Genomic DNA, 14097 nt, shown 5'->3' on the forward strand with positions numbered 1-14097 from the left:
CATATCCAGCAACTTGCTTATTTTTCTTCTTCTGCGGACAATTTGTGGCATAATGTCTGTGCTGGTGACAGCGAAAGCACTTCACCTTGGACATGTCCTGCTTCTTGCCTTTCGCACCGGAATGAGAAGCTTTCTTGTTCTTCCCCTTCTTTGCTTTGGCAACCAAAGTGCAATTTTCTTTATCAGATGCCTTTGGTGAAGATCCATCCCTGGTATTCCGCCTGATCTCCTCTTGCACAAGATCAGACCAAAGTCTCTCCCATCCTGGCAATTTCTCCCGACCATCGACAGAGTCCTGATAGGAATGCCAACTCTTCGGAAGACCAAGGAGAGCCAAGCTAACCAAGTCCTCATCATCGACAATCACCCCCACACTTCCCAACTCATCCCGGCATTGGGTGAACTTCGTGAGATACTTGGGCATACTGTCTCCTTTCTCACACTTAATGTTTCTGAGTTTATCCTTGAGCGCCAACTTCCTCTGGTCGCTCTTGCTTTGGAATAAATCTGTCAACGCTTTCCACATCAAGTATGGAGAAGCCTTTCCATGCAGGCTGGATACAATGTGATCCTTCACGCCCTCCAACAGAATCCTTCGACACTTTGCTATCTTCTTTTGCCAAGCCTCAACTTGAGCAACATCAGTAGGCTTTGGGACCTCAGCATCTATGAACTCCTTCAACCCATTGTCATCTAACACCGCCTCCATCCTGTCTTTCCATGCAATATAATTCGAGTTGCCTTCAAGGGCATACTCCAATCGCAATCCGTTGAAAGACATTTCAACTTCAACACCAAGAAAACACTGCTGCAAATTCGAATTCCACCAGCTCAAAACTCAACCGCTTTTGATCTAAAATTCGTGAGAACAAAGTATTTCTCGTACAGAGATTGACTATATGGGCATTTACTGGATATCTCACCTTCCAAAAGAAGGATGAATCCAGAGGCTACCTGGCCCGATTACAGACTCTGCCTGAAGAAATAAAATGTAATCACTTTCTGAATAATAGATCTGATGATCAACTTCACTCTGATACCATGTAGAAATTTGAATAATATAACACTTATTCACAGAGATTATCCTGATTATACACTATTTGTGGAATGCATGCATAATACATAACCTCCTCTACCATTGATCATCAATTTGCGGAATTAAAAAAACAATCGCATGCGCACATTGAAACATCAATCACACATATCAACACAGTATGTAATGGGGAAAGCATACAACTGAAAACCCCCAACTATCTGTATATTATAATGATAGAGAACATGTAACAATACATAGTACAATACTCCTCACAAGTACTCAGTACTATCTCCACATGCTACACACAAAACTAGCTCAGATCTGAACAAGTCATGGGTTCAAATCTCCTCCACTGTTTGCCTGCCTCTACTGCGCAATCCAAGTTGAGAATAGATTTTTTTCTTGTACTGTGCAATCCTCATTGGAAATCTCAATCAATGATTGTGCAAATCTAATGCACAACTATAGTCACAACTGATAGTAGTCTCACCCTTTCACCCACCTCTAACAATTGTCTCCACTGAACTGTCCATGCACTGAGTTAACTGATGTATTCTTTAGTTGATTTATGAGTTAATAATTAGTGAATTAATTAATAATTAATTCACATCACTCATCACTAGTGTATTTGGAAGTTAGACTAAATACAACTAGTTCAACTAAGTCAAACTGAACACAACTCCATCAACTCCTCAATCAACTCCACCAAACTCAATCACTTGAGTTCTAACTGAAGTCCATCATGCAATAACTCAACTAACCCATAGGAAAAGCGTATTTTCTTCTGGCAGTTGCATGTGCCACATCCGTAGCTCGAACTGAAGTGTTGCAAGAGGATAAGATAATGTTTATAGTCCAAATATTATTAAGAGCTAATAATATTAGACTGTTCTATTTTTTGACTTGCAGTCTAAAAATAGACTCCGCCCATATGTCTAAAAATAGAGGTCCATCTATTTTTACCAACATGACCAATCATCCATAAATAGCATCCTGCAACTCATAGACCATGATCCATATGTCTAAAAATAGACTTTGCGCCAAAAATAGCCTGCGGGCCCACTTAGTGAAGGCGACTTCTTTTCACTAAGCTCCATCATCTTGTTGCATTTTCAACACTATGGATGTATAGAACAACATGGTGAAACACAATTGGATTTTCATCATACGAGCTTGTCTATGGAAAATCCCCTTTGTTTCTAGTGGAATTCGAAATTAAGACGTTATGGACATCCCTTGAAGTAGGTTTGGATCTTTCAAAAGCCCAGGAAAACTGACTGGAACAATTAAATGAATTAGATGAAATTCACTTGGTAGATGTCTAGAATACTACTACAATTCAGCAACAATGAACTAAATGGCATGACAAATTTATTAAGAAAAAGGTGTTTCAAAGAGGAGATTGGGAATTTCTCTATGATTCTCAGTTCAAAGATTTTAAAGGAAAACTCTTCTCCATATGGATGGGACCATATGAAGTTGACACGGTGTTTGATAACAAGACTGTTAGACTTATAACAATTGATGAGGCACACACTCCTTTGCTTGTAAATGGACACCACCTCAGACTGTATCACCGTCCAACTTCTAAAGACTCCTTTATTAAACATTTCTCTGATAATTCTAGTTTTGAAATTGTTAGTGCAGAGAACTCTTCCTTTGCACCTCTAATCTAATATATATATATATATATATATATATATATATATATATATATATATATATATATATATATATATATATATATATATATATATATATATATATATGTTGTTACTACTCTATCATTATTTTTCTTGCAGGTACTTCACTGGTGTTGTTACTCCCCCGGTGTTGTTACTCTGCGGGTACTGATTTCGTCTAAGTACTTCACTAATGTTGTTACTCCTCCCCTAGTGTTACTCCCTTTGGTGTTGTTCTTCGTGGTGATTTCGTCTAAGTACTCCACTGGTGTTGTTACTCCGTCAAGGTAAGTCGCCAAGTACGTCCTCGATCAACTTTGTGGATTTGATTGATAATTAATTTGACATGACTCGACACAACCGTGGATGGTCATCCCTTAGTTGGGTGGATGTATTATAATAAATACAAAGATGCCATAAATAATCGTAGTAATGACTTGTCATTATCACCATTGAACCTTGTGCTAGCGTGTACACTCCACGACCCCCACCATACTTTGCATGGTTATCTATATACATTGGGACTTGAAATAAGTATGATTGTATTAATGGATGGTCCTTTCCAATATTGTGAAACAATTACCATAATTACCACTCATTATTACCATAATCCACTATGGATTTTTCCATATTTCACTATTATTTCCCCAGAATTCACTATCACCGCACCCCGTTGCCACCATAACCCTGTCACCGCAAATTTACCTGCCGACACTCTTCCTCAACAGTCTTGTTGTTACTCTAATTGTTGCTCTTGAGCAATTGCAGAATGGGTGGGAAAGCCATTAGGCATGAACCAAAAAACACAGTGCAAGTTCGACGCAATCCAAAAGTATGGCAGGTATTTTTAGAGCAGGATTGCATATGTATTTTGAGAGGCTTCAGGGATTTGACAAAGCTATCAAAGTCAAATTTGCATTGAACTTGGATGGAAATCAATCCAGAGTTCATGGGATGGATATTTCCGTCATAGAGGAAGTAATTTCGACTGTTAGCGGGTTGCCGCAAGGGGGGCAGAAATGGTTCTCTTGGAAATCTCCTTTGCCAGTGTTCCTGGAATTGTTTTTGCAAGTTGGAGAAACAACGGTTCAGAAAGGTAGGGGGTATAATCAAAAGTATTTGCCACACCCATGGGATGAGGTTTGATATTTTTTCATGAGGTATATTACTTGCGAAGGCTAGTTTTCTACCATGTTTAAGTATCATTTCAAGCTTCTTGTAGGCCTTCGGTTTCGACATGCATGGGTTCATTCTTTAGACATGCCATATTTTCTATGGAATAGTATTCAACTAGTGGCACAACCTGCTCGTCGGTCTTGACAAGCATTATGGGTCCTTACAAATCATGGGCTGGTCAGACTATTGGTGGTGCATGCTCTATCTCAAACTTCTGTGGCTTGGCCACAATTCATCAAGCTAGGAGAGGAAGAACTTGAGGCTATGATGTGTGAAGGGAGGATGAGGAAGAATTAATGGTGGAAGAAAAGGCCGCAGATGACGCTGCTCCATAAGAACCAGCGTCGCCTACTGGCCCAAAGGTAGTAGAAGCAATGGAGACAGAAGAGAATGCAGTCGACGTTGTTCCGTAGGAACCAGCGTCAACTACTAATATGAGGAGAGAATCATTGCCCTTGGATGAAATTGCAGGTGGTGTTGATACACAAGAACTAACATCACCTACTCAAGTGAATAAGGAACCCTTAGAAGAAATAAGGGCCGCAGTCAACACTGCTCCACAAGAACCAGTGTCAACTATTGAGCAGGAGGACAAATTGGAAGAAGCACAGGCAGAAAAAGAAAAAGGGAGCACAAACTAGCCAATGAACACAGGGGAAGGAGAAGGAGGGCCTGAGGCAGCAGGCACTGAGAGAATGGACATTGAAGAAAACATTTTTCATTCTTTGCTTCTTGCATCTTTTCTAAGAGGGGCAAGGAAGTTTCATTCCCCTAGACACCTGGTGAAGGAAAAAGCCTCTCCCCTGATCTTAAAATTTGTCGAGGCAGTTAAAGGCACCATTGTCGACATTGTTACACAAGAACCAGTGTCGACTAGTGAACAAATTGCACAAATTGAGGGATTGGTGGTTGGCACTGCCACACAAGAACTAGTGTTGACTGAAGGACAAACTGAAGAAATTATGGTCGATATTGTCTCCACAGGGCCATTAGAGGAGAATGTTGTTGTTGAAACTAACCCGCAAGGGCTAGAAACAAATTTTGAGTAGATGAAAGAAGATGGTTGGGCAGCAGAGACATTGCAAGAAAAGGGTGTCAAAGACACTACCCCACAAAGGCCTGTAGTGACTACAAAGCCAGCAAGGGAAGATGTGGAGGTCTCGAGACCTGAAGGAGAAGACGGTCGGGAAGTGGAGCAGTCGCAAGAAAAGGGTGTCAAAGACACTACCCCACAAAGGCCTGCAGTGACTCCAGAGCCACCAAGGGAAGATGTGGAGGTCCCGAGACCTAAAGGAGAATATGTTGGGGTTGTTCCCCAAGTTGAGAAACAGACAGAGGAAATCAGGATAAAGAAAGATCCAATTGACGAATTTGTTGATGTCAATCCGCCAAACCCCACACTAGCTACGAGACCAGTGGAGGAGGTCACTGTCAAACAAGAATTTATTGAGAAATGTGCAAAAAGAAGGCCTCCTCTTAAGGAAAGGTACTAGTCACAGTTTAGAGAAAACATGCAGCTAAAAATGGAAATCGTCAAGCTAAGGAGGTAGGTACTGCGCTTACGGAGAAAAGTGAGGAGGCATAAGAAGAATGTTGCGAAACCTGGGGCTGAAACCATTTCAGCAGCAGTGCAAACTGAAGACAGGCCCACAACCTCTGTGGCTACACAAACCGAGTCATTTTTGCATTTGATCGAGTCACGAGAATTTTTGTTGACTGTAGAGATTCAGAAATGGTGGGCTGCTACATCTCAGCTTCAACAGGGGACCATACCTATGGAAGCCCACTGAGAAGGAGTGAGGGGAGTCTGTGAGCAAGCCGCGAAAATAGTTACTAATTACATGGACCCAATAGAGAAAGAGAAACAAAAGTAGGAGAATCAGCATAAGAAAATCGAGGAACTAGAAGAGTAGGTGCAACTACTAAAGGTTGATAAGGAAGAAATGTTCACTCTAGTGCAACAAGTAATGGCTTGCCGACCCCCTGCCCACAAATATGATATGTTCCTCCATGAACAATATTTATTCTTTTGTTTAGAAAGAATTCATCAGGAAATCAACCATGTAATAGAAGACCCGATACAGTTTTTATGTATCTTGAAGAGTCACAATACCCTGAACCAACACTTAATGTGCAAACTCTATATGCATGATTACTTTCTAGGCAATGATCAATCATTCAACCCAATTCCATACATGGGGGATATTCAGTTAAGAGCCTTTACCTCCTACACAGTTAATCAGGTTAAGTGGAAGAAGGCCTTCGACACATTCGAAGAGAATCAAGCAAATAGACCACTTGTCCTTCAGATGGAGAATTGTCAGTCTATGAATGTCTATAACAGACACCAAACCTTCTTGGAGATCGAAGGATGGAAAGGACAGATGTTGACAACCCAGAAATGGTGTGTTGACATGTGCACAAAACAAATTTTTACTTGTTAGGAGGAGGCACGGGACAGCTGCCAGAAACAGTGGATGTTATCGTCATCAGCCATCAAGACACGTAAGCCTTTTAGGACCCCCAACTTTGCTCGGGCTTTAAATAAAGTACCTTGGTATATTGCATGCATGTAGATTCATGAGATCCGGAGGATGGGTTTGAGGTACCAGTTCCCCATTATCTGGTTGCCAACCAATCAATATACCCAAAATTATGTGGTAGGTAAGGATTGGTGGAAGGAAGTCAATGGATATAAGCCTTCGGGAATAGAAATGGCTGCAAAAAATAATCTCGTACAACTTCATGTTGATCACTGCAACTCCAACCTAGATCTACGTAGATGACGATTTGCATGAGGACATGCAGAAAGACTAGTTGGGGGGAGATGTTGGTGGCTGAATTTGCATGTTTTTACCCACATTTTTACCCTATTTCTTGTATCCATTTTACACCATTGTTGGTCAATTTACATTCTAAACCGCACAGGTATACCTCTTTTCATGTCATTATGAATCATTAATCAATGAAGCATAGTCATAGGGGATTGTTTGCTAAGTGGCTTGCTAATTTGATTATTCTTGCATATTTGGAGGAACAATGACTAGGATCGTGGTTTAACGAATGGTGACCATCAAGCTGGCAGCTCTATCCTGGGACATCAGTGGAAACGGTGGATCAACCTCTTAATCAACGCAGTGTTATCTTTATATTCTGTTTTTCTTTGAAAACCACTATGTAATTGTAGGCAAACATCTGTCATAATTCTAGGAGTTGTTAGTGTTAACAAATTGTATAAGTAGAGTTACAAGGTTATGAAATCCAATATTAAGATCACAGAGAATTACGTTAAATTTAAGCATGTAATAGCGTACGTTGTAATACCCTTTTGATTAATGAAATTCTAATCTTCTGAGCATTTCGTGACTTCTTGATCTTGCCACAGCCATGATTAGGGAGTTGGGCCCACTCTCCTAACTAGGTGTTGTTGGAATAGATGTGTGCATAGGGTTATTTCGATTGAGATATTTATTGCTATGAATGATTATCAGTGTGTTGTTGTGAGTCTTAATCTGTTGTTGCTTTGTTACAACTATTACTTGTTGTTATTCTTATTATTGTTACAACTATTACTTGTTGTTACACATTGTTAAGTTTATAATTGAATGTTCGATGCTAGGTATGGAAACTGTGGCCTGAATATACTTTGCATGATAGCCTTGAAATAACTCATAGAGCCCTCAGTTGAAAATTAATGTGGAATTGAGTGAATTGCATGATTCATATTTGAACACCAAGATGGATGTTAGGAAATATATCAGATCCTGCAGTGCTTGCGCCATCGCCGAGCCATCCATTAAGAAGAAAGGCCTGTACACTCCTCTGCCTACTCCCAGCCAATCATGGGAATTCATCTCCATGGACTATATGTCTGGCCTCCCTTCTACCAAACATGGTAATGACTCTATAATTGTGGTCGTGCCAAATTTTCTAAGATGTCTATATTGGCAACTTGTAAGAAGAGTATTACAGTAGAGGACATTGCCAAACTCTTCTTTGAAAGAGTATGGGTACATTTTGGGATCCTGCAGACAGTTATATTAGATCAGGATAATAGGTTCCTGAGCACATTCTGGTCAAGCCTCTAGACACTATTGGACACCAAGGTCACCAAGTCGACTACCTTCCATCCCTAAACTGATGGCTAGATGGAGGTCGTCAACAGGATGATAGTGCACATACTCCGCATGTACAACTCCAAGCATCTTTGAACCTAGGATGAGAGTCTTCCATATGTGTAGTACAGTTATAATAGAGCTCTCCATAGCTCGACTAGTCGCAATCCCTTTCAAGTGCGTCTAGGATTTTAACCGTTGTGTCTTATTGATGTTGCCATGCCTTAGGTGACTACATAGACAGAATCCCCACATGTATCATCCGAGGCGGATAAAGTGACCAAATTTATTGAACGCATCCAACGGATCTGCCAGCAAGTTCACAACATCTTTGAGAATTTAAATGCCAAGTACAAGCAGCGACATGATCAACATCGGGCGCCACACAAGTTTCAGGTGGGCTACAAAGTCTGGTTGCATTTGCAGAAAGAACGCCTTATCGAAGCACATTGGAAGCTCAAACCACTCTGATATGGTCCTTACACCATTACCAAGGTTGTGGGAGACAATGCTTTTGAGCTCAACATTCCTCCATTCCTTGGTTTGCACCTAGTGTTCAATGTGGACCGCCTTCGACCATACTTCCCACCATTATTGGACAAATCAGACGTTGCAAAATAACTCACACCAACATAGTTAAATCTAGACTACATGGAACATGCCACAAATAATCAGATTATGGACACACAAGTCAAGAACACTCGCCGGCAGAAGATCCTACTATATCGGGTTGTCAAAGTTGGCCAACTCTTACACCAAGGCAAGTGGCTCACTAGGGACTAGGTTCAACAGAAATTTCCTCACCTCATGGAGGCTCTGCACGCAATAGGGACCATTGCTTCCTAAGGGGGCAGGAATGATCCACACATTGTTGGTCACCCACCTATTCCACCTAGACCTCTAGTCGGTTTCAATTTTTTCCTTGTTTATTTCAGTGTTTACTATTTTTAGTAGTTTTTCGGGTCCTGAACTTCCGAAGCAGTTTTGACCCCCTAAACGGTGTTCTTTTAGGTCCATTGTAGGCCCATAGCCATAGGTCAGGACTTGTGGCAAAACCTACAGTACTCATATAGACCTTTCCAACAAAGTATCGTACACGACAAATGAAGATAATATTACCAAGTTATGACCCCGGGAAGTTGGTTGCCCAACTAACCCCAATGGGGCCCATAAACTCTTGGTGTTTCATTTCCTAGGGTTAAGGTTTTGGTTTTTTAGGGTTTTCTCACATTTTTCAATAATAAATAGGCCCTTGAGCTTCATTGTAACATAGTTCAGAGGCATGTATCTGCCACATCTCTTCTCATAGATATGTTACCATCGCTTGAGCTAGTCTTATTTCCATTTTGTTTGTAAGCATATTTCGGTATTTGATATTAATGAAATGAAGTGTTATTTCTACTGCATCTTTGTGTTTATGGTTATATTTGTAATTTTTTGAGTTCCTGTTTAAATTCGGATCACTATGGTACCAAGGAAGACCAGGATTGGATAGAGTTTTAGATATCCATGGCTTTGTTGATGTAGACTGGGCTGGAGATATGGATCAGAGAATATCTACAAGTGGGTATGTGTTTAACCTATTTTGAGGTGAAGTTAGTTGGATGAGTAAGAGATAGTCTGTAGTGGCACTTTCAACTACAGAGGCATAATACATGGCAACCACTCATGCAAGCAAGGAAGCAGTTTGGTTGCAGAGATTATGTTCAAGTATGGGGTTAGTACAACGAGCTATAAGGATAGACTGTGACAACTAGAGTGCAATTTTATTAGCAAAGAAGCCTGCTTATCATTCAAAGAAAAAGCACATTGATGTTCAGTATTAGTTTGTGAGGGATATGGTTGACGACAAAAAGGTGTTGTTGGTAAAGGTGGACACTTTGAATAATATTTCATATGCATTGACAAAGTTTGTGTGTACTGAGAATTTTTCTTGGTGTAGAGAAACAATGGGCATTGTAGGGTTGGACCAATGAATAAGCTTTCTTATGACGCCCTGTGTGGAAAATAAAACAAGTGGGAGAATGTTGGGTGTGTGTTATATTCTTTCCATGACTAGCCCCACGCACGAAGTTGAGGGGTTAGACAGGGGGCGGCTAGACCCCCCTTCGTTCCGCTGGGCTTAGTGGGGGTTTGAGGGGGTGGTAGCCCCCCTCTATGGGGTCCGAAGCAATGCCCCGAGAAAAAAAAAATGGACCCTATATTAGGTGGACAAACCTGCCTATGGTTTTGTGCATGGGTTTTGCACATGCTTTTGGGCATGATGGTTTTTTGCTCATGATATCTTGCAGATTTGGTCAAGGGAGCTATGGTTATGTTCTAATCCATGGTTAATGGATTGGGGTTGATCCAAATGGATCCTAGAATGATCTCTAAGTCTTCAAAACCTCTTAAAATCATGCAAAAGATCAAAATAATTGCATATGAAGAACCCTTAGAAGGGCGGAAAAACACTATCGGGAGGCCAAGAACACGTGAAAACAGTGAAAAATAGAGTATCGGAGGTCTAAACAAGTGAATGCACAGTAGTCGTTAGATCTGGCTGATCAACGGTCCAGATCTGATCTGCAGATCGCAATCGGCGATGGCAATCAACGGGTATCGGTGCAGACGATATAACACTTGCGACGGTGACCGACAAAATCAACTAGGACCATCAATCAAGCGCGCAGAATGACGGCCCACGTTGCATCGCATGATCGCTATCGGAGATTACAAAGAGCATTTGCAACGGCCTGGGGCATGAGCGATATGCGATTGCGATTAATCACATCATGATATCGCAATCAGAGAAACATTATGGAGTGGGGCCTATACACATACATATATGCGATTCGATGAACCGGACCTGACAGTTATATAAATATTATTTCATAAGATTTGAGATCCGCAGAAAAGGCATTTTTAATGTATTTGCATATTTTGTTTATTAAACGAAATACAGAGGATGAAGTGCCAATGTGATAAGCCGGACCCGAAAGGGCTCCTTAAAGCTATTGTATATTATTTCAGATCCGCCATAAGGCATTTTTACGTTATTTTCACATTTTTAACATATTTTTCTAATACAAAGGAACAGGCCATTGCGATATGCGAAAACAACTTGTGGGTAGACCCAATAGGAGTATAGACTGGATTTGAGGACTTTTGAAGTCAGATACATAGCGTTTGGCAGATTTTCTCAGTTTCGAATACATTTCTCTGTGTTAACAGAGAGTGGCTGGTTCAGGGGTTCCAAAGTTCTGAGGCACTCTTACATTGTAGAATAGGTGGCCACCTCCTCTTAATACGTTACGCAATGATTGTGTAACGATAGAAGAGGGATTCAAGCGGATAAGGCCGGGAGATAGAAAGCCGAGAAGGAGAAACGAACAAGCAGAGCAGATTGGCTTTAAAGCCACAGACAGAGAGAAAACAGAGCAGGCAGTATTGAAGGCAATGCCGAGACAGAGCTAAAGCAAAGACAGAGAGTGATTGATAGAGTCTGTGTACTGAGAGAGGCTTGAGAGGTTCAAGCAAACTCTTACTGTTGTATCTGTTGTGTGTTGAGTCTCAAATTGAGCTCACACTGTTGTAAAACTCTGTTTAAAGACATAATAGAGAGGCCACCACTGAAGGTTGGACCAAGAGATGTAGCCCAGAAGTATTGGGTGAACTCCTTATTAAACTTGTTGTGTTTATATATGTTTATCTATTATAGTCTTTTACTGCTTCATTTTCTGTGTATTTCACAATCTTATCGATCCATTGCATAAAATAACATGGGCACATCCAAGCACATGAGTCTATAATACCTTATTAATTGTCTTAGATATCATTACTAGATCAAGGGTTTATGGATGCTTCGACATGTATATATATGAATTGTAACATTGAAAGGAATATAATGAAAAATCAATCTGGTAGTTTCGGTTTTGGGATCTAAGGGAAAATATTTGTGTATATATGTTTTATTTTTTATGCTCTCACCATTGTATATTTTCTGTTTTTTAAGAATTTGTTTGCAGGTAATTTTTATACAGGGTTAAAACCTACAACATCCACACAATATTTTTCTTGGGGAAAGAAATATACTAAAAACCACAATGCTTGCTTGCATTAATATGATCAATAAAGATGTATTACAATTGCTTTGCTCAACTGAGCATAACCTACAAGAGCATAACCTATCTCTCTGCTCACTGAGAAGCTCTGACCCAGACTTAGTCAATCTCTCTGCTCACTGAGAAGTTTTAACCCATACTTAGTCAATTTATACCTATGATTGAGCCCCTATTTCCTTGCACAATTCCTTGAGAAATTAGGCCCCTATTATTTAGGAATTTCTCCAAAATGGATTACGCAATTCCCAAGGTTGATCATCAAATTTCATGCAACACATGTACACTTCATAATAGTCTACAATTTATGTTACATTGACTTGGAATCTCCACCTCAACTAGGTAACTCAAATTCTCTACATGCATTAGTTATTTTGGGTTCATTGATCAATTAACTAGATGATCACCGAGTTTGACTGAAGTCTCACTGCATAACCGACCTTCCACTAGTTCCTCCAATAGTTGGAACTAGTTTAACTAAAAACAACTTGAGATAACTGACTTTGATTGCTAAAAATTAGCAATCACACATGCATAACTGAACTCTAACTCCTCCAACTCGAATTTATTGCCTAAACTAGGTGACACAAGCCATGTCACACAAGTTAATTGCATCCATGTTGGCCACTGATGTGGAAATTCAAATTTTCTCAATTTAATCAAGGCAAAATCAAATTGAGAATTTCTTGCTGCATTTTTCAATACAAACTCTCTTTTATGAATTCTAGAGAGAAAATCCCCATGGGAACAAAAACTGGCAATTTGTACGGTTGCAACTCAAAGCCATAAACTCTAATCTTTGTGAAATTTTGGTACAAGTACGAGTCTCCTACCTTTGATTGTTCACTCAGATGCAAAATCCTTTTAATTTTTGTTTATATCCTCGGGACAACATCACTACTAAGAAGACATAATGAAAAATATTGGAATTGATCTACAGAATCACTGACGAGTAAACTTCTGAATTTCTTCTTACTAATGAGGTCTAATGAATAAAAGATTGTGGTTTCCCTACGACTCAAGCTTTTGAAGTGGCATTTTGAACCTTTCTGACTTATGACATAAAAATAAATACACCAATACAGATTGATTCTTAAAAGATCTTTCTGCACTAAACTTCAAAAATTGTTCATGAATGATGTCTGAAATAAACTGGGCAAAGTTGAAAAGAACATAGGACTTTTTACCAAGTGAAAAGAATGAAAAAAAACCTAAAATGACTTCATCAATCCATTCATCACCCTGGTAACCTAAGAGACAACCATCCATAGAAATTTGTTATCTAGACATCTCTGGAAAGGTTCCTGAACAATATGGTGGATTATGACAAGTTAATTCAGAACCCCTGGCATGAAAGATTAAAAGATACTAGCTCTCTGCTAAAAGTTGAGTTTCTGGTAGATTTCCATCAGTAAATCAACTAAAAATGTATGAGGGGAACTTGAAGGGTTGATTACAGGACTTGGAAGATAGATTCTAGGCTTATGGAGAATAAAGGTTCAACATTTATGGATATAATTGCTCTCTCGCTAGGAAAATAACGATTTTCGCACCAAGTAATAAATTCAAGGAAATGATAAGTTTGAGGGAAAACAAATTGTGGTAACATGGATTCCCAAAAGTTGAATTCATCACTGACATCTTCAAATTTCTGAAATGCCCAATTGTGGAGTTCATATAAATCGAATTCACATTTGGTTTCTATGATTTTGAAATCAACATCTACCAAAGGGAATTCATCTAGATTAGGAACAGGGGGAAGCATTGGGTTTTCAACAGAGATCTTAACTTTTCCCTTCTAGCTAGCCATTTCTAATTAAGAAGAGAATGAGGAATTAATAGTACTCGTTGATTTGATGATTGATTGAAGTGGTTGACTGTGAAATTCAAAAATCTTTTGTCGCTAAGCACCTCTGAAAACATTAGCAAAATGAAGGAAAATGACAGGTTGATGGAGGATAAATTGGTTTAGTAAATGATCTCGGATA

Source organism: Pinus tabuliformis, chromosome 3_1, assembly GCF_031772625.1.
Source record: "Pinus tabuliformis cultivar Carrire ecotype Pingquan chromosome 3_1, CPIR1, whole genome shotgun sequence".
NCBI lineage: Eukaryota > Viridiplantae > Streptophyta > Pinopsida > Pinales > Pinaceae > Pinus > Pinus tabuliformis.